The following is a 22,271-nucleotide window of genomic DNA, read 5'->3' on the forward strand; positions in this document are numbered from 1 at the left end:
AATAAAAATTTTAGCTTCTATGGACAATTCCCTTAATGTGTTATGGTATGAAATACCTAACTGGCAGTTCATACTACTGTATTCAACTGTAATATTGTGCATGATTAATTGCACGTCATGCACTCTCTTTTGTGCACCTGGCCAAGTTCCTAGGTGAGTGGCTTCATGGTTTTGGATATTGTCCTTTGCCTGCTGACTTAGAAAATGGAGATGAAAAACAGCACAGAGTTTTCTTTTGAGCCCCAGGTGTCTGTCAGGGCCTGTCCCTCTCCAATGTGCTCTGGTCCTGCTGGAAGATCACTTAGGACATACAGATTTGGAAGGATGTAGTGGTGCTTACTGATTTCTCATGGCATGGACAGGAGCCAGGCAGAAGGACTGGCTTTGGTACAAAGCAATCCACAGCCTTGAGAACTTGCTAATAAACTGTGAATAATAATAAAAATGATCCTGATGATATCATTTCTTGAATGTTATTTCTATGTGCTTTACATGCATTAATTTATTTAACACACATATTACCACACATAAACCTTATGACAAATGTAGTATCTTCATGTCCATTTTGCAGATGAGGAAATTGAGACACTTGGAGTTTAACTTGTCCATGGTCACAGTACAGTGAGTGGCTACATAGGAATTTGAGCTGAGGCAGTCTAGGAAAGCAGCAACAAGAGGCAACATTCTTCAGAGACACCCGAGTATCCCTTCTCTGCTCCTTGTCTCCTGCCTTCTCTTGTCCCACTGGCCTGAGTCATTTTGTGAGCTAGTGCCTGATTTGCCTGCTTCGTTTGTCATATGTTTTCCTCTTCCTTCCTTCTTGTGTTGTGTCGTATTTCCAGGTCTGGCCTCAGGGTTAGGACCCCCCACTCACCCATGAACACCTCTGTTTGAATTAGAAGAGATTCGTTTTTTTAAGTCCAATTTCTTTGACAATTTTATTATCCAATCTGCAGAGCCCTATGTGGGAGTAGCTGGTTGTGTGCACACACCCACTCCCTTACCCATTCATGCCCTTCTAACTTCCGTGTGTACCTGCCACTAGCACTGCACACATTCCTGACACCCCTCCTGCCACCTTCTTTGGAGGTCAGGAATTGAGTTCTGTGACCTTTAGGGCAGGTGAGGACTGGCCAGGACTTAGCCGTGTGTGTGTGTGTGTGTGTGTGTGTGTGTGTGTGTGTGTGTGTGGTGTGTGTTTGAGCATGTGTATGAGATCCTATGTGCAAACTTTAAGGGTCAGTGCTTATGTAGGAAGGTTTCTTTTCCTCTTTCCAAGACTCATTTGGAAGCCTCAGGATCTCTATTCCTTCTCTTCCACACTCATGCAAGTTAGCAAAAGTCTAACATGTAGGGAGGTAGTACTTTTGAATAGTGTACTACCTCAATGCCTATATGTCAAGCCCTGTACTGCCCTCCCTTTGAGAACATTCCCTAAGTGTAGCCTAGAAGATAAAGTCTGTGGCCTGGTGGTTAAATAGGCTTAAATTTTAGGTACTCCTTTGATTTTTAACTTATTTTTTATTTTATCCTTTAAAATTTTCTACTTTTGTATTTGTTACATAATAAATACTCATGGCAAGTGAGTGTACAAGAGCTTTTTGATTACTAATTCAATCTCTTTACTAGTTATTTCTCTGTTCAGATTTTCTATTTCTTCCTGTCTCAGTTTTGATAGTTTGTGTGTTTTTAGAAATGTATCCATTTCTTTGAGGATAAATTTTATGTAATTTGTTGGCATATAATTATAGCAGTCTCACCATCTTGTATAAGTTGCAATGTTACCTCTTTTACTTATAATTGTATTTATTTGAGTTTTCTTTTTTTTTCTTAGTCTAGCTAAAGGTTTGTCAATTTTTATCTTTCCAAAGGACATCTTAGTTTTGATAATCCTTTCTGTTGTTTGGGCTCTTTCATTTATTTCCACTCTGATCCACAGTATTTCCTTTCTTCTGCTAACTATGGGCTTAGTTTGCTCTTTTCTTGTTCCTTAAAGTGTAAAGTTAGGTTTTTTAATTTGAGAATTTTCTAATTTCTTAATATATGCATTTGTTTTTATAAACTTTTTCCAAGAATTGCTCTTGCTATATGCCACAATATTTGATGCACTCCGATTTTCATTTGTTTTGAGATAATGTTTTTATTTTCCTTTTCATTATGTTTTCTTTGATCCAGTGGTTGCTTAAAAGTGTGTTGTTTAGTTTCCACGTATTTGTAGATCTTCTCATTTTCCTCTTGTTAATTTCTAGTTTCATGCCATTGTGGTCAGAGAAGATAGTTGGTATGATTTCAATCTTCTTAAATTTGCTAAGAATTTTTTTTCTTTTTGCCTATTATATAATCTATCCTGGAGAATGTCCCCTGTACAATTGAGAAGAATGTGTATTCTGCTGCTGTGGATGGAATTCCTGCATTAGGTCCATTTGTTCCAAAGTGTGGTTCAGTTCCACTGTTTTCTTTTTGATTTTATCTGGATGATCTATCCATTGCTGATAATGGGGATATTGAAGTTCCTACAACTATTTTATTGTTTTCTATTTCTCCCTTAAGATCTATTATTACTTGCTTAATATATTTTGGTGCTTGTGTGTTTGGAGTGTATATACTTATGATTGCTATATCTTCTTGATATAATGACCCCTTTATCATTATAAAATGACCTTCTTTGTGACTTATCACCCTTTTTGGCTTGAAGTCTATTTTGTCTGATATAAGTATGGCTAAGTCTACCTTCTTTTCATTTTTGTTTGCTTGGAAATCATCTTCCATCCTTTCATCTTGAGCCTTTATGTGTATTTAGAGCTGAAATGAGTCTCCTGTAGGCAGCATATAGTTGGGTCTATTTTTTTTTTTTAACCCATCTAGCTACCCTGCCTTTTGACTGGTGAGTAAAATCCACTTACATTTTGATTATTGATATGTAATGTTATGTACAATGATATGCACATTGATATGTAATGTACAGAGATAAAATGCACTGCTATTTTATCTTTGCTTTCAGGTTGTTTTGTCTCTCCATTGTTTCTTTTTCCTTCTGTTTCTGTCTATCTTTGTAAGTTGGTGATTGTCCATGGTGATTTGCTAATCCTCCCTCCTTTCTTATGTTTCGTGTGTCTGCTCTATAGTTTTGCATTGTGGTTACCATGGGGTTTGCATAAAACATCTCATAGATAAAATAGTATTTTTCTGTAGATAGCAATTTATCTTCATTTGCCTTTAAGGTTTTCATCCTTTTACTTTTCCCCTTTTATATTTTTGAGGTCAGATATTCTTTTTATGCTGTGATTGTGTTAGCAAATTATAGTAGGTAGCTATTTTTAATACTCTTTTCCTTTAATTTTATTCTATAGTTAAGAGTTTAATACACTATTCTAAAAAAGAGTCAGAGTATTCTAATTCTATCATATTTTTTTTAATTTTAGAGAGAGAGAGAGAGCACATAAGTTGGGGAGAGAGGCAGAGGGAGAGAGAGAATCCTAAGCAGGCTCCATGATCAGTGTGTAGTCTGACAAGGGGCTCCATCCCATGACTCTGGGATTATGACCCAAGCCGAAATCAAGAGATGGACACTCAACTGACTGAGCCACCCAGGAACCCCCTGACTATTACCTTAATCACAAAATCAGAATTTTGTATACTTTTGTTTTTTTGTTTCAGCATGAAGAAGTGCTTTAAACATTCTTTGTAAGGCAGGTCTAGTGGTGGTGAACTCCTTCAGCTGTTGTTTGTCTGAGAAAGCCTTTATTTACCCTTCATGTCTAATTTTTTTTTAATGTTTAGTTTTGAGAGAGAGAGAGAGAGAGGGAGAGAGAATGCAAGTAGGGAAGGGACAGAGAGAGAGAGGGAGACACAGAATCGGTAGCAGGCTACAGGCTCTGACCTGTCAGCATAGAGTCTGATGCAAGGCTTGAACCCATGAACCATGAGCCAAAGTCGAACGCTCAACTGACTGAGCCATCCAGGAGCCCCTACCCTTCATATCTAAAGATTGCTTTTGCTCAATAGAGTATTCATGACTAGCAGTTTTTATCTTTAAATATTCTGAGTATGTCATTCTACTCTCTCCTGTCCTATAGGGTTTCTGATGAGAAATCTGCCAATCTGCCAATAGCCTAATAGTGGCATACTGATTTGTTTGTAGATTGCTTTCTTCTCTTCTTTTTTTAAATCTCCCTGGCTGCCTTTAAGTTTTTTCTTTATAGTTGATTTTTGACAATTTTAATATAATGTGTCTTGGAGAGGTATTTTTGTGTTGGGATAATAAGGTGTTCTATTAGTTTCGTGGACTTGTATATCTGGTTCTTTCCCCAGGTTTGGGAAGTTATCACCTATTCTTTTAAAAAATAACCCTCTCTTCCCTCCTCCCTTGCTTCTCCTTCTGGAATACCCATTATTCTTATGTTGTCTTTTTAAACGAAGTCAGTTCTTGTAGAGTTTCTTCACTTCTTAAAAATCTTGGTTCTGCTCTCCCACCTGAATTACTTCTATATTTCTACCTTCCAGGTCACTCATTCTCTCTTCCATGTTATCTTCCCTATTTCCAATGCATCTGATGCACTCTCCATTTCATTTATTGAGTTATTCAGCTCCAGTATTTGTTTGGTTAAGTTTTAGAATTCCAGTCTGTTTGGTAAAGTACTCCTCCTTTTCACTGATTTTAGATCTATGAGCATTGTATTGACTTTCTGAGTTTCCTTGTAGCTCATTAGATTTATTCATAGCAACTATTTTAAATTATCAGTTGGATTGTAATATTCCATGACTTTGCATCCAGTTACTAGAAAATTTTCATTTTCTTTTTGCGATACCATATTCTGATGTTTCATGGTATTGATGAAAAGTGCCTCTGCCACTACATTTGAAGCAAGAAAGACCTTTATAATTTAGGCAAGATTTTTCTTTACTTTGATTCAGAATCAATTTACCAGGTTGGTAATTAGAAGCCTTATTTTTGTTTTCCAGAAGGTGGCGATATAGCAGAAGGTTTTAGTTTCCCTGACAATGTGACTCACTGCTAAGATTGGATTAAAACAAACACACATACACACCACAAAGGGGCAAAGAGTGATGGCAGAGTTGGAACAGAGGTGTGCAAGGAGGCATATGCTTAGCACTTGAGGCTTTGGGTGTGCCTACTGCCTGCTACAGTTATCCTGAAGGTGCAGGAAGGGTCCCAGAGGTCTAGAGTTAGCCCTCTTGTCTCTAGAAGGAGACATCTATCTCCAGTAGAAGACTCTTGTTTTCAGCTTTTTTTGCTTTTTTCCTTTCCTTTCTCTCCTGGCATCACTGTGGCCTCTCCTCAGAGATAGCGACTGGTATCTCCAGCTACAGTATGTATGGCAGGGCAGATCCCCACTCATGGCCTTCACCTTCCAACCTCTTTGCAGAAAGATCATGCCTGCTTGCTGCCAGATGGGCTGTAGCCTTCTTTGCCATCACCACCTCTGTCACCACCTCCCTTGCTCTGCTGTTCCTCTGCTGTCCAACCCACCCACTTTTGGTGAACAGATGAATGGATCTTTGAGGTGTCCTGGTATGTTGTACAGAGGGACTTTTCTTTTTTCAGTTATGAACGTTGGATTAGTTGCACATCAAAGGGGAGAGAAAAAGGAATGACTCATGCTGCTTTGATGCTTATGTCACAATATGATACTGTCACCATCATTGTTATTGTCATAAATAGTTCAATTTACATAGCTGTTATCTTACATGTACCACACCATTTAATTTCCAAACTAACCCTGTGGCATAGGAGTTATCTTCATTTTACAGATGAGAAAATTGAGGCCCAGAGAGGTGCCACGAATCTCCCAAAGGTACACAACTAATGAATAGTGGGGCAATGGCTGGCCCAGGTTCATTCAACACCAAAGCCTATGCTTTAAAATATTATATGCAGCTGCTTCCCAGCAGGGTTATTATAATAATGTACACAAATTGGTTAACTTCCATTTGAATTTTGTTTGCACAAATTTAAGGGAACTTGTTTTTTTTTTTTTTTTTGCATTATTTGTCAATCTAAGAGATGGGATCGCTAGTTCTTCCATTTCCCTCAAAAGCAAGTCAATAGAACTATGGGATGAAGGCAGTCACAATGTATTGAGACATTATCAAGTAATTGTATAAGCTCTCTTACTATGACTAGTAACTCCTTATTTGAAACAACAAAGCAATTTTGCTTTGTTAGTAAACAAAAACCTCTTATTAGGAGGAAAAATTTAAACTTACAATGTCTTACTCATGACAGAATATCACTGTACCTGGATAACACATGTTAACTGCAACTGTAACCTCATAACAATCCCCCTTTCAAGTTCTCTTTTGCCCATTGTCTCTTCATAATATCATATCACCCTGCTCATCAACCTTCTTCCACTATAGCTCACATTTTACATATATGTGCTAGCAAAACTTTTAAATTTATTATTATTATACTGTATGAGTTATAAATCTTCTCCCAGACTCACTTTAGTATCAGCTTTGTCTTCTCTGAGTGTGTTCCTATCACCTTTTAATTTTACCTCCTATTCAGTTACTGTAGTTTTTCTCTACTAACCTAAGTTTGCTGCTTAATTACTCCATCCACTGATTTCCAAGCCACTCATGTCTGAAACTAAAACCCATTTACAACCCAGAAGTTCACTTATAATACAAAGTTACTGGAACTGTAATAAACAAAAGGATAAATCTAATTTAAAAAATTATTTATTTATTTTGAGAGAGAGAGTACATAAGTGAGGGAGGAGCAGAGAGAGAGATAGGGAGAGAGAGAGAATCCCAAGCAGGCTCCGTGCTGACCCCACGAACTGTGAGATCATGACCTGAGCTGAAACCAAGAGTCAGACGCTTAACTGACTAAGCCACCCAGGTGCCCCTGGATGAATCTCAATTTAATCTGATATTTATTGAGTATCATATGCAAAGTAGTGGGTGCTAAGTACTATCTGAGAAAGAATAAATAAATGAGCAGGGGGCTGAGGTCAGGCAAGGAAGTACTGACTTCAGTGATTAAGTTTTGCAAGAAGACATTAATCTTGAAGGTTGCCAGATGTTCCTAGAAGTGAGAATGTGGCTTGGATAATGTGACTAATAATTGCAAGGGATTCTCTTCTATGTTGCTAGGACTTAGAAAATTAGAACTAAAAGTATATGAAATAATCTCCAAAGGTGAAATTGTAAAGGATTATGACAGTTGGTGGACTCAAAAAGAGAGATGATGTAATGACTATAGCAAACAATAGAGGGAATAGAGGTGGAGAACTCATGGTCCACTATTCCCACTACTTTGTCTGGTGCAGGTGCTGTGTTCGGTAACAGGAGTCACCTGGTATGAAGGATATGGATTTGGGAGAAATGATCTTATCAGACAACTTGACCTGAATAACCAAATGGAGGTATACTGAGAAACTCTCATTTTATATTCCCGAAGTGATGCTTTCATGATTAATTATTTTTCTAGATATCTCTATGAGTCATACAAACAAATGTTTTCAGAACTAGTTAACCTGGGGTAAAAAAAATGACTAATCAATTATAAGTATAAAATTGGGAGTTAGGGGTGAAATGCTGCTTTTACCATTCTTATTAGAGAAGACTTACATTAAGGTATGATCTCTATTTTGATAAAGCTGGTTGACGATTATTGTCCCCTGTGATATTGACATGCTTCACCCATAGTTTCCAGCTAAAGAATATTTGCCAATCTGAGGGTATTTACACTATGGTGTGGTTTCAAAAAAAATATTATTATTTTTTAAAATTTTCTACTCCACTTTTACCCTCGTATATTTTCTCCCTTTAAAGAACATGAAAAATGTACCAGTCTAATATTGCATCTTAGTTTTAGTATTGAAATTATAAAGCCAGTAGACTATTAGTTTAACAGTGCTTTGTCCCAAGTATCTTAGAAAATATTGATGTGTAATTTGTAAGAGCTTTCTAAGGCTAGCTGCAGGCTCTCCCCAGAAAAGTTTGAGAACTTGCTACAAAGGAAGAAACATTTCCCCTCATTGATTAACAAATACCAATTCCATTATAAATATACATGCGTGTTGACCTTTTAGTTTGTTTTCCAGAATACAAATTCAGTAGAGCCCCCATACTGTTGCACATGCTGTGAAGGTATTTTGGGGGCACTGAAACACAAGTGGGGACATCAATCTACCCACTGCATTTTGGAGCCCCTATATGAAGCCTTATTTCTTACTTCTTTGTGGTACTGGAACAGAGCTCGTGCTAATCAGTAGGCCTGGGGTTTAAAGATTTCTTCATACTGGAGCTCTGTAAGCTTAAATGAAGAGCAGATTAGAGTCTTACACAAATAAGATGAATACTGACTGGCTTATAAAGTCTTCCCCCTTTGATTTGAAAAACAAATATGCTTGCATTGTTAGACTGTATGTACATTGATATAGGCTTATATAATACAGCTGGTAAGCTAAGGAAACAAACAAAAACAAAAATGAAGCCCCAATTATTTTTTCCATAGATAGACAGAAAAGACTAATTCTCATTTGTGTGATTTTGAAGGACTGCCTTAAGTCTGGTACCACCAATCAAAACACAAATTGGGAGATTGAATAACACAGCACTTCCATTTAGAAAGGTATTTTAAGATTCCTTATACTGAAGTTTACTCTGTATGAATAGTTGCGGTATAATTATTGCTTCCACGTACATACTGACTTGCCAGAGTTAGACACTGTGCTATTGTCTTTATATTTTGTATATGTTATCTATAATTTCCACAAGAAAATTCTTATTTTCCTGATTTTAATAGAGGAATCAGAACCTAGAGAAGTAATGTATACATTCCATGTTCAGATTCTAATTTCCCACATACTCTCAGTATAAGAGTTTCTTAGCCTCTTTGGGCTGTAATTTCTTCAACTCTAAAATATAGACAAAAGTCTTACCTACTTGTAGATTCATGTGGAAATGGAGATGAAATGAGTCAATGACATGAATAGACATACATAAAGCCCTTAATATAGTGCTTGGCACATAATAAGCATTATACAGTGCTTGTTATTATTATTATTATTATTATTATTATTATTATTATTATTAACAACACTATAATAGACTATGTTATATATTTCCTGAATATCTATGAATTTTTCATGTTTTAATAATTGCTTTGCTTTAGGCACCTGAGATAGCAGAGAATAAAATGAAACTAAAAAATTCTTCTTCTCAAGAAGCTTCATCCTAATAGAGATGGACAGTTAATGAAGAATGTAAGTAAAATAATAGCATGTTATATGGTGAAAATGCAAAAGAAAAAAGCTGTGGAGGAGGACGGAATATGAAAGTTGGGGTTTATAATTTTAAGTATTGTGATCAGGGAAAATCTTTCTGAGAAGACAGTACCTGAAAAAGACTATATATACATAAAGAGGTGGAGGACTGAGTCATGTGGATATCTGGGGGAGGAACATTCCAGGACATGAGGGCAGCAAGTGTGAACACTCCGATGTGAAAGCGCACCTGGCAAGTCTGAGGGGGAGCAAGGTGCCCAGCAGGATGGAACATAGGGAGAGTGAGAGATTACAGGACAAAAGAGTGAGCAGGGAGCAGATCCTATAGGGCTATGGAAGCTATTGTAGAAACATTGGTTGGTTTTTTTTTTTTTTAAGTTTATGTGTTTATTTTGAGAGAGAGAGAGTGAGTGGGTGAGGGGCAGAGAGAGAGAGAGAGAGAGAGGGAGACAGAATCTCAAGTAGGCTCTGCACTGTCAGTACAGAACACATTGTGGGGCTCGAAGTCACAAACCATGAGATCATGACCTGAGCCAAAATCAAGAGTTGGATGTTTAACCAACTGAGCCTCCCAGAAATCTCAGAAACATTGTTTTTGTTTGTTTGTTTGTTTTTAGCTTTAAAAATGTTTTTATTTATTTTAGAGAGAGGGAGAGAGAGAGAGAGAGAGAGAGAGAGAGAGAGAGAGAGAAAATGCACATGGATTGGGGAGGGGCAGAGAGAGAGGGAGACATAGAATCCCAAGCAGGCTTGAGTCTCAGAGCTGTCAGCACAGAGACCGACGTGGGGCTCAAACCTGCCAACCGCAAGATCATGGCCTGAGCAGAAGTCGGATGCTTAACTGACTAAGCCACCCAGGCGCCCCCAGAAACACTGGTTCTTAATTTGACTGAGATATCGAAGACTTCCAGCAGAAGAGTGAAATGATCTGTCCAATTTATACATGTTTTCCTGGGATTCCTGTGGCTACAGTGTTGCGAATTCATGGAAAGAAACAGGGAGGGAAGCCAGGAGGCCTTTGCAAAAATGTAGGCAAAATGTAATGATGGCTTGGACCAGAATAATAGCGGTGGAGGTGGTGAAAAGTGGTAATACTCTGGATATATCTTGAAGACAGAGTTAATAAGATTTGGTGTTGGATGGGATAAAATATAAGAGTGTATATGTGTGAGAAGAAGAGTCAAGAGTGACTCCAAGGCATTGGCCTGAGCAACTGGAAGAAAGGAATTGCTCACCCCTGAGAAAGTGTGTGGTGGAAGGTTTGGGGAAAAGAACCAGTTTGGGAATTCAGTTGAGGTATTTTATGCTGGAGATGCTTATTAGACATGCATGTAGAGGCACGGAGTGGCAGTTTGAAGTGGAAAGGTAAGATGCAGGCTGGAGATTAAATTTGGGAGCCATCAGCATCGAGGGAATAATTAAAGCCTTGGATGGAATCACCAAGGAATAGGTGTAGGGGGAAAATAGGTGAGGTTTAGGGATCACCAAGTCCTGGGTTATTCCATTGTTAAGAGCTTGGTGAGCTGAGGAGAAACTACCTTAGAGAGTGAAAGGAGTGCCTGGTGAGTGATGAGAAAGTCAGGGGAGTGTGGGGTTTTGGAAACCATGACAAGGAGGAGTAAATGATCAAATATGTTAAATGCTTGGTGAAGTACGATGAGGATTGAAAATTGACTCTTGGATTTAGTAATGATGAAAATGTGTTGACAACCATAAGAAAAAGAGGCCTTTCCATGGAGTCGTGGAGGCAAAAACATTATTGGAAAGAATTTAAAAGAAAAAAGGGAGAGAGAAACAGGACACAAGTAGGCACAGGGACTTCTGTATAGGTATTTGCTGTAGCGGGAAGGAGAGAAAGTGGTCTGTGGTTGGCAGGGGAGGTGAAGTCCAGGGACAATTTTTGTGTATTTTAATGGGAGAAATAATACCATGCCTGTGTGTTGATAGAAGAGAGGTACCAGAAAAAGTAGCCTTCAAAATGCAATAGAGAGAAGAAATCAGCCATACCAATATTCTCAAGCAGGCAAGATCTGATGATACTCCTTGCTAAGTAGAACAGTTAAGCTTAGCCAGGGACATTGACGTTAGCTCACTGTAATGAGAGAAGAAAGAGAGATAGGTGGGAGGATATAGTAGTGAAACTTGTGAAACTCATCTGATTGTTTCCTTTTTCTCAGGGGAAAATAAGAAGATAGTTCAGGGAAGAAAAATGACCAAAGAGTACAGGGTTTCCTGTGATGAAGACAAAGAATGTAATGAAAGGCATTTTGAAATTAGTCCCAAGACTAGATTGGACCATCAGTGTTGAGGCAGGACAAAAAAATGGCAGTCTTACCTGGAGTTGTAAAGTTTTGGTGCTTTAACTTGACACTAAGCAGTGAAGGTGTAAAAGATCAGGGGTGTTAGGCTTACTATTAGCACTTGGGGACCCCTCTGGACCCTGTAGATAAAAAGCTTGGGGAGGCCAGAGGGCGACCTTACTTTGAACATGAAGGTCTCTCTGTGCAAGCCTCCCTCTTGACCCCTGTTGGTGGAGGGAGCTCTCCCCCAGCCCATTGCTCCATAGTTCCTCAGCACTTGGTGTTAAAGGCAAAAGCTTTAGATCTGAATAAAACATAAAGGGATTTATGTAGTGAAGTAATGCTACAATAATAATATTGAATAGTCAGTGTCCAAGGACTAATAAAGTATGCAGATCCAGGGAGCTTATGTTTTGGATTAGTTTCTCATTTGTACTTATTTGATCCATAGCATGAGGTCAGTCCTTTTCTGTTTAAATTAAATTGATTTCCATCATTTAAACATTATCTAAGTAGGACAGAGAATTTTGAAAACTTAGGGAAATTATCCATCATTAATGAGGGACTTCAAGGTTTCCATTGAAAGTGGAAAGGTTTGATTTCGTGAGGTAAAGCGGTATTCAAAGATTTAATTACAAGTAACTATAAAATAATCGGACTGATTTTCTTATACTGGGCCAGTGTCACTTTTTTTAATAGGCAGAGATATTATATTGTATATTCATTTTTTAAAACAGCAAAGCTTTTTGTAGTCTCCATTTGAGAGTGGAACTAGCATCATTTGATTTTAAAAATGAAGTTTATCATTAAGTTCCCAAAGAAGAGGTAGTAATAATGATAGTTAGCATTTGTTACATGGGTACTGTGTCCCAGATATATTATCTTTTTTATTCTTTAAAATAATTGTGGGACATAGGCGCTATTAATTCCACTTATAGGAGAAAATTTAAGATCAGATGAGTAAATTGCTCAAAGTCAAACAGCTAGCAAATTGTAGAACAGTGGCTTAACTCCACATCTGTCTGCTTTCAAAGTCTGTGCTAATATGGCATTCTTTCAACTCTTCTACCTTGAACTACTCACTCTGGACAAATCAGCCAGGACAGCTTTATGAGTAATCAGGGTAGATGATTGCTTAAGCTCAAAAAAATTAACTCTACTTCCTTTCAGTTCATCATTATAATTTCAATCTTTTGGGTCATAATGTGTTAGTCTTTGAGAGTCCATTTATGTTTAAAATGCTATTACTTGTGGGTCATTCATTCAGCCATTATCAACTCACATCTTTATTACTAGTCAACTATGCAGCATTAATTACCAGAGAGTTTGACTGCTGAAGAGTGAAAATATTCACCCAGGATAAGATCTGGAGGCTGGAGAGAATTCTGGGAGGAATGTGCCAAGAGGAGAGAAATATAAACTGATAGGGAGGTTGTAGGCCAGAAATTGATTGAGTTTCCTCTATCAGGTCACGGTAGAGAAATTTACAGCTTGAATGGTTCTTACAGATCAAGCACTTCAATACTCTTATTTTGTAGATTACAAAGCCTAGCCCCAAGATCACACAGCGGGAATAGAGGTAGAGGTAGGATTACAATCACAGATCAGAGTCCTTCCCATTATAAGGCTGCCATACTAGGTTGTTGTCAAGCTATAGCCTTTGAATCTTAATGCATTCACCCTCCTTCCCTATTTTGGAGTCTGAGTCATGTACCTCTCTTTCCTCATTTCCTTCAAGGTTTCTCTGACACATAAAGCACTGAATTGCTCTTTAGTTCCCAATTTCTCCTACTTCTGGGTGTCCCCAAATCCAAGGCCATTAATATATAAATTTTTACCCCAGGACCTGCTCAAAAGAGACTCATTTACTGCCACACAAACAGATCTAAAAAAAGGATGCAAAACTATGTTGCATGATCTTACTTGAAACAGTTCCCACTGTCAGTATTAGGGATCCTGTCAGCAGTAAGAAAATGCATAAGCAGCAATTCCAGAAATGCTCAGAGGCAATTAACTCATAATCAGTCACCTCAAATGATTGTCTTCCAATAAAAATTCAAAATCTTCTTTGTTCTCAATTTCTGGCAAGGTTTTGATTTTAGAGTATGAATGGAAAATGAATAGACAGTAGTAGGTGTTAAATATGCAGAGAATCTGCTTTTGCTTTAGAAGCTATACAGGGAAGCCTGTGAAATCTTTTTAACCAGGCAGCTTTAACTGTCCATATCCAAAAGAATCCTCTCAATACTCTAAATTCCTGCACATGATTCTATTAACTTCCAAACTTGATGTGTTGTCCAAATTCTACCAAATAATAGAATTGACTCCTACAACCAACCACCATTTATCTAATCATTTCTAAATCCTTCTGCATCTACTGTGGATACTCAGCAGTACAGAAATGAATAGATTTAATGTCCTTTGAGGTTATGTGGAATTTGAAACTATTGATGGGCATTTACCTAAGAGTTAGTCAATAGGTCATTTGTCTGGGAGAAGTTGTAACCAGACAGATATTGACCTTTGTATCTACCTCTGGTCCTCAACTTTGAGTCCAGCTCAAGTCAGACTGACCAAATTGATGATAGTCTAGCATCTCATTGCCATTTTATATAGGTGGTTGGCCTGTGCACAGAAGGAAAGGGGAAGTCTGGATGTGGACAACAGGGCTTAAAAATATGCTTGTAACTTGATCTGATCTCATTCTTGAAGACATTCTTGAATGGAGAGAAGAAAGGTTTCTTCTTTGTCTCTAGGGAAAAATTCTGTTTATTTACTAATATTGGTGGAAAGGCTATTTCTTTACATGGCTGAAATAGTTATATAAATGTAGTTCTAGTTGTGGTCATAAGCCAGAGTGTTTCTGCTTACAGTGATTTCCTATTTCCTAGAAGAGTATTTATGTACGATGTGGTAGGCAGCTTGTGACACAGCTCTCAATGAACACTTCTCCCCGACTCTGTCTCCATAACTGTTTCAAGTAAGGGGCATGCCCTCATGAAATCCCCTCCCCTTGAGTGTGGTTGGTCCCTCATGACTTGCTTCTAATGAACAGAATGTGACAAAAGTGATGCATATCACATGTGTGATTAGATTACAACAGGTGATCTTGGTTTGATGAAGTAAACTACCATGTTGACCATGTGCAAAAACAGTAACAACAAAATAACAGTGAAGGAGGTCTCTGGCCAAAAGCTCATTAAAAACTGAGGTCTCAAACAAGCTGAAAGAAATTAGATCTTGCTAACAACCATCTGAGAGAGTAAGAGACCCTTCTCAGTTGAGCCTTTAGATGGCTGCAGCCTTGTGAGAAACTCAGAGCCAGACAACTCAGCTGTCACCCAGGTTCTTGAATCACAGGATTCTGTGTCTTTTCGAGCCACTAAGTTTTTGGGGTAACATTATCTAGTAATAGGTAAATAATGTGCATTGTGATTAGGACACTCTTATAGTCATAGACTTCTTCCGAAAAATGTGGAAAGTATAGTCTCTATCAAAACACACTTTAATTCTTCCATTCAACAAATATTTATGGAGAACCTATTATGTGCCAGCAGTTTTGGAGGCTGGGCTGAACCTGTGGACACAGACACAAATCCCTGTAGACTAGGCATGATCTATGTAATCCCAGCTGATAATACTAGTCATCAGTGTTTTTCTAGATAAATTAAATTTTTCATTATTCATCCACCAAACCTTTATTGGATGCTATTTCTAGGAAATCAATGATAAACTTACTATATCACATGAGAAATAAAAATCAGCACACAAATTACTATAAGACAAATATCATTATAAGCAAGAGGTCCTTAATCTGTTATGGCCCTCTGTTAGGTATTCCTGACTTTTGTGACTAAATAGATGCTATTTCTGCAAACAAAGGAAGGAAGGAAGGAAAGGGAAGGAAGGAAGGAAGGAAGGAAGGAAGGGAGAGAGGAAGAATGGGTATAATTATAGATAATTTGTAGGTGGAGGATGAGAAATTGAATGGATTCACTTCTCATTCTCTTAATTTTCTGAGAAATGAGGAAGGCAGGCAGGCGGGAAGGAAGGAAGGAAGGAAGGAAGGAAGGAAGGAAGGAAGGAAGGAAGGAAGGAAGATGTTATTTTTGAAAGATTAAGTAAAAGACGAAGAGTAGATTTAAGTTTAAAGAGGATGAGTTTACTTTTCAATTTGTTTGAATTTGGGGATATCCAGGTGGACATATCAAGAAGGAACTTACAAGTGAGTTTTGTGTTAGAAGCGTGCCTGGGTGGCTCAGATTAAGTGTCTGACTCCTGATTTTGGCTCAGGTCATGATCTCATGGTTTGTGGGTTCGAGCCCCATGTCGAGCTCTGTACTGACAGTGCGGAGCCTGTTTGGGATTCTCTGTCTTCCTCTCTCTGCCCCTCCCCTGCTCACACACTTTCTCTCTTTCAAAAATAAATAAACATTAAAAAAAAGAGTGAGTTTTGGATTGGGAATAAACATTTGGAAGTCATCAGCTTGTAAGTGGCAATTGAAACCATAGATTTAGGACTTGTCCAGGAAAATGTATAGAATGTAAAGGAGCACACATATTTAAGGAGGGAATTCATGGCTACAAGGAAGTGTTGAATAGGTAGGAAAATGGACAGGAAGGGTGTCTTTATAATATACCAGTGGAGAAGGGGATTTCATGAATGGGAAAATCTAGTGTTCAATCACATCAGAGACTATAAAATAAAGGCTAACAGATGTTCCTTTCGTATAAGAATAAGAAGAGATTGATGGCCTTAACTGAGAGTAGCTTCAATGGGGTGGTGAGGGCAGAAATGAGAATGGAGTGAGTTGAAGCACAGACATGTATGAAAAAGGAATTTGTAAGATGAAGCTCAGAAATGTTGGATGTAATAATTATATGTCTTTTCATTATATCGTGATGGAAGTTTTTCTTTTTATTTTCTGTTTGGATGAAAATATGTTCTTTTTTTAGTTGTAGAACTAAATGGAATATAACATAAATTTTATAATTTCATACAGTAAATCTCATGTCTTTTTGAAGTTTTATCTTTTTTCTGACAGTTGAAATACAATATTTTGGTTGGTGCTTGTGTGGGAACATTACAGTGAAGTTTAGGAATGTTATTTTGGCATACAAAGGATTTATGGGCTCTCATCTATTTCCCTGGTTCAGCACTTAATGATGAGTGATGGGAAGAAGAAGGGAAGTCAACACTGTTGCCTACTTTTGTCTGTGAAAAGATGGTGATTAATGAAGATGCAACTAGTGGAGATTAGGTCTGAATATGAGATGAATATGTATGTAGAATGAGGATAGAAGTAGATGAAAGTCAAAGTTTGAGAGTTTAGGGAAGAGAGGGACATTTGATTGAAAATCAAACACAATGGGTTAGCATAAGATCTGAAGGACTTATAGAAAGAGAGACACTTCTAAAACTGAAGGTAGTAGATAAGAATGGGTGTAATTATAGATAATTTGTAGGTGGAGGATGAAAAATGGAATGGTTTCATTTCTCATTCTCTTAATTTTCTGAGAAATGATGAGCTCTTGGGCAGTCTGAATCCATGCAATTTCTCAATTTTGCAGCTCAAGATTGCCTTTCTTGTTTAAAAAATTTTTTTCCAATTCAAGGAAAAAAGTTGCTAAACTTGGACCAATTTTAGGGGAGTACTTAGCTTGAGCCCATCCCCAAAGTACTTGTTTATAATAAAATAAGTTGAGTATTACACTAAGGAGAAGCTGGGAGATAGATTGCCAGATAAAATATAGGTAACCTACTTAAATTTGAGTTTTAGGTAATAAAAATTTTTTTTTTGTAGTGTATAAAGTATATATGAATACTGCATGGGACCGACATAAAAATATTCATTATTTATCTGAAATCCAAATTTAACTTGTAGTCTTATATTTTTATTTTCTAAATCTGGAAATCCAACTTAGAATAAGAAGGGAAGCTCTTAAATACTATCTTGAGCATCCATATTCTTTCTTTTTCCTGTCTTTCTCAATTAAACACTCATTCACTCACTCATTAGGTTTTAGAAACAAAGTGGTGTAATCTCACCTTTAAAAAATAAATCTGGTTTCCTTTTTGAGTCATGCTTTTCCAGTTCTGTGAAGAGAGGGCACCATATCATGCCTGAGGGAGGAATGTGGTTGGGCAAGAGAAAGTGCAACTTTGTGAAGAAAACTCCTAGAGAAAGAACATGCAAAAAGATTGTGTGATGTGCATTTAAACTGATTTTCCTAATACCGCAATTCAACCCAGATGGTGACAGAGAAAATTCATGCCATTAGACTAAGGTGTGTTTTGTTTTGTCAGTGAATCTAATGGCCAAAGGAATTTAAAAATAATGCAAAATGTATTTAAAAATTATTAGAACAGAAGGAGAGCATGCTCTCAAACAAACAGGTACTGATGTATTTCTCAGAGGCTTAGAAAAATACTACACACGGCAAACAGCCTAGAGACTCTAAAGTCTTCTAGTTTGTTCTAATTTTTAGTATGTATCTTATAGCTGTTTTAAAAGGAGAAAGTGAACCTGACCCTTGAGTAGAGTTTACTGCTCATAGAGAGTGATGTGTCTAAAATAAGCCAATCTGAGTAATAGGAGGTGGTTTAGCTTTATGATGTTGACCTTATTTTTAAATTTTATTTAGTTCTTTGTTATACATCTATATCCATATCCACAATAAAAATAATGACTTTATATTTACAAAATGTTTCCAATTATGCTTGTTATTCTTGTCAACTGGAGAGTAAGAAGCATGAGTACATGAAGTTGAATCATTGAGCTCATTAGTATAGTTGCTTGGGAGTTTAGATATATGTTTTTAGTATTAGAGTTGTTTCTTTAAATATTAATTATATTTTAATTACTGTGCTGATATAAAATAAACTTTGCTTTAATTATGGTCCACTTAGCTTCTTCTAAGACTTCTCCCCTCCTCTATAAAATTACCAAGTGTATTTAAGAAACTCACACCAGCTTTTAAATCTCTGGGGTATTCTTCAGGTATGAAACAATGATTAAAAAATGAAAAGAAGGAAGAATAAATTATAAATTATTGGGATAAATTTTAAAAAATAAGTTGACTTTAGTCTTTTTATCCGTCTTTAACAAACCTGAATTCATCTCTCTGGACTGATTGAAATAAACACATCTAGAATAGAAAGTAGACAATTCTTAAGGCTCAAATAGAATTTGTGAAAGATTTCTGTGTTAATTATTGTAGATAGAATGTAATTGATTTAGCAATGGGGGAATGGTGGTAAAGAGAGGAAGTAAACCTATTCAAAATAGATTTTTAGAAACAAAATACCATTGAGTGATAAAGAATAACACTTAGGAATAGTATGTATAGGAACCATCTGTACTCATAGACGTATGACTCACTGTTCTACAACAAGTTGACATCTAATACCTAAATACAAAGTGTGGCACAAGAACAGACACTCAGATCAATGGAATAGAATAGAGAACCTGGAAATGGACCCAAAAACGTATGGCCAACTAATCTTTGACAAAGCAGGAAAGAATATCCAATGGAATAAAGACAGTCTCTTCAGCAAGTGGTGCTGGAAAAACTGGACAGCGACATGCAGAAGGATGAACCTGGACCACTTTCTTACACCATACACAAAAATAAACTCAAAGTGGATGAAAGACCTCAATGTAAGACAGGAAGCCTTCAAAATCCTCGAGGAGAAAGCAGGCAAAAACCTCTTTGATCTTGCCCACAGCAATTTCTTACTCAACACGTCTCTGGAAGCAAGGGAAACAAAAGCAAAAATGAACTACTGGGACCTCATCAAAATAGAAAGTTCTGTACAGTGAAGGAAACAATCAGCAAAACTAAAATACAACTGACAGAATGGGAGAAGATATTTCCAAATGACATATCAGATAAAGGGTTAGTATCCAAAATCTACAAAGAACTTCTCAAACTCAACACCCAAAAAACAGAGTCCAGTGAAGAAATGGGCAAAAGACATGAATAGACACTTCTCCAAAGAAGACATCCAGATGGCCAACCAGTACATGAAAAAATGCTCAACATCACTCATCATCAGGGAAATACAAATCAAAACCACACAGAGATATCACTGCACACCTGTCAGAATGGCTAACATTAACAACTCTGGCAACAACAGATGTTGGCGAGGATGCAGAGAAAGAGGATCTCTTTTGCATTGTTGGGAATGCAAGCTGGCGCAGCCACTCTGGAAAACAGTATGGAGGTTTCTCAAAAAACTAAAAATAGAACTACCCTACGACCCAGCAATTACACTACTAGGCATTTATCCACAGGATACAGGTGTGCTGTTTCAAAGGGACACATGCACCCCCATGTTTATAGCAGCACTATCAACAATAGCCAAAGTATGGAAAGAGCCCAAATGTCCATTGATGGATGAATGGATAAAGAAGATGTGGTATATATATACAATGGAGTATTACTCAGCAATCAAAAAAAATGAAATCTTGCCATTTGCAACTATGTGGATGGAACTGGAGGGTATTATGCTAAGTGAAATTAGTCAGTCAGAGAAAGACAAAAATCATATGACTTCCCTCATATGAGGACTTTAAGAGACAAAACAGATGAACATAAGGGAAGGGAAACAAAAATAATATAAAAACAGGGAGGGGGACAAAACAAAAGAGACTCATAAATATGGAGAACAAACTGAGGGTTGCTGGAGGGGTTGTGGGAGGGGGGATGGCTAAATGGGTAAGGGGGATTAAGGAATCTACCAAAATCATTGTTGCACTATATACTAACTAATTTGGATGTAAATTTTAAAAAATAAAAAAATAACGTTAAATCAAAAAAAATAAATACAAAGTGGTAGTTGCATGTTGGGTGTGCTCTTTAGAGCTAACGGGGTGATTCTACATTACTAGAAATTAAGGGGGAGTGTTGTCTCTAGAATGAGGTTGTGAAGGTTGCTATCTGGTCTGTCAGCACCATTTACTGGTGGGGTGACACTCCTCACATCAGTGTAGGACAATAAGAGCAGTGAGCAGAGAAACTAGTGAATTAGTATATTTGTTGAAAATACACCTTTTAATTTTTACATGTTTGTGAACAGGAATAGATTTTGTGCTGAGAACTCTCCCACATCGTGCTGGTAGACACAGATTCCATGACTAAATAACAGAGGACTTTTACATTTGTGCAAGGTGAGAAAGAAATCTCTATCATTGTGTCTTACCAAAGAGAAAGGGGAGAGATAGTCATGTTTCTGTAAAAGTACACAGGGAACACTAGTAAATTGTGGTTAATAGTATAATCTTTTAGTACAGAAGGGAAGAAAATAGCAAACATTAAAAGATGGATTTTTGACCATCTGCATTTGCTATAAAGGTACTTACTTTTAATTACACATAGTTTTCTTAAAAAAAGAAAAGAAAACAACAACCACCTCTCCCTTCTTCCCTTCTGTCCCCTCCCCTCTCTGTCTCTTCTCCTCCCACTGCCCCCCCCCCCCGCTCTGTTTTTGTTTTTTGAAAGTGGGGGTGAGAGAGGCATTGAGGCAGTAGTTGTCAAGATAAAACATACGAGAGGGCAGATATAAACTTCTTTTTCTCTATTTTATTTGACAGAAAAAAATAAAAGGTAGTAAAGGAAGGTAATAATTATTGACCCTCAGTATTAACTTTGTTCTCTTGGGTAAGCACATAATTAGGTTGTTCTTTAAAATGCATATTATGTAGTCGGCAGCCAACTCTGGTTTAGATCCGATAACTCCTTATGCAGGCAGCTTTTTAAATGCACATCATGTACCAAAGGAACTTTTCTGGTCTATTGGGTAAATATGTATTAAAGTAATTTTTAAAATACTTATGTACTCAATAGGCTGGAAGTGGTCAATGGTTTAATGAATAGTCATGCATTTTTAAACATGTATTATTATTTATGCACTGACCCAAGTGAGAAAGTCTTTTAAAAATGGCATATTCCTGATGACTGTGTAATTTTGCAGTAAAATCTTAAAAGTATTTCAGGAGAACAGAAGCCAATTTTAAAATTACATTATCTCATCATCCCTTCACCTCATTTTTCCTGGCTGCTCTTCCTCTTATGGGATGTATTATAATAGGCTCATTTATGGCCTCCCTGCTGGCCTAATTTCATTTTCATATTAAAGCTGATTTACATTAGAATTGCAATTTTAGTGCTGAATTTATCCTATGTTGACTCATAGTGTCTGGCACATAGTAGGCACTCCGTCAATATCTGTGGAATGAGTAGTTTTTATATTTTTGTGTCATTCCTGCAAGCAAACATGTCTTATGCCTGCTGTATGCTAGGCACAGTGTTGGGTATCAGTCAGCTTAGCACAAAGATAAGACATCTATGGGTCACAAATGGATTCAAGCCTGACTTCCAGCCTCATCACTTCTCAGCTGCCTCTCCTTTGGCAAAGGAGATACCCTTCTCTGGAACTCAACTACACAAAGGGGAACAACAGCTCCAATCTGGCAGATTTCTTATACAGCTCAGTTGAAACTTCATATGGAAGACACCAAGCATAGTACCAGGTACCTAGTGAGCTCTCAGTCAGCACTTTTTCTCTCTTGACCTGTTTTCCCAGCCAGAAATATGAGAAACATTCATTTCTAGACAGCAGAGGCTTCCAAACTATACAGTGCTCTCATCACATATATCAAGAAGAAAATTTTAATACCCATAACAAGCCTCATCCTCTGGTGTCAGG

The 22,271-nt window shown here is 37.3% G+C and overlaps 1 long non-coding RNA gene across 2 annotated transcripts in view; it reads left to right on the forward strand.

Annotated features, from left to right (window-relative positions):
• LOC109278327 (uncharacterized) overlaps positions 1-22,271 on the forward strand; it is a 52,102-nt gene that overhangs the window by 23,920 nt on the left and 5,911 nt on the right. Inside the window, exons 2-5 of one of the 2 annotated variants that reach the window (XR_002085610.2) lie at positions 7,299-7,394; positions 8,530-8,605; positions 9,149-9,239; positions 20,643-20,733. This is a non-coding gene — a long non-coding RNA (uncharacterized LOC109278327). The remainder of the gene's footprint in view (positions 1-7,298; positions 7,395-8,529; positions 8,606-9,148; positions 9,240-20,642; positions 20,734-22,271) is intronic. The other variant, XR_008421759.1, reaches the window with a different exon arrangement.

Source organism: Panthera pardus, unplaced genomic scaffold, assembly GCF_024362965.1.
Source record: "Panthera pardus isolate Hobbes unplaced genomic scaffold, ASM2436296v1 HiC_scaffold_13, whole genome shotgun sequence".
NCBI classification, from domain to species: domain Eukaryota; kingdom Metazoa; phylum Chordata; class Mammalia; order Carnivora; family Felidae; genus Panthera; species Panthera pardus.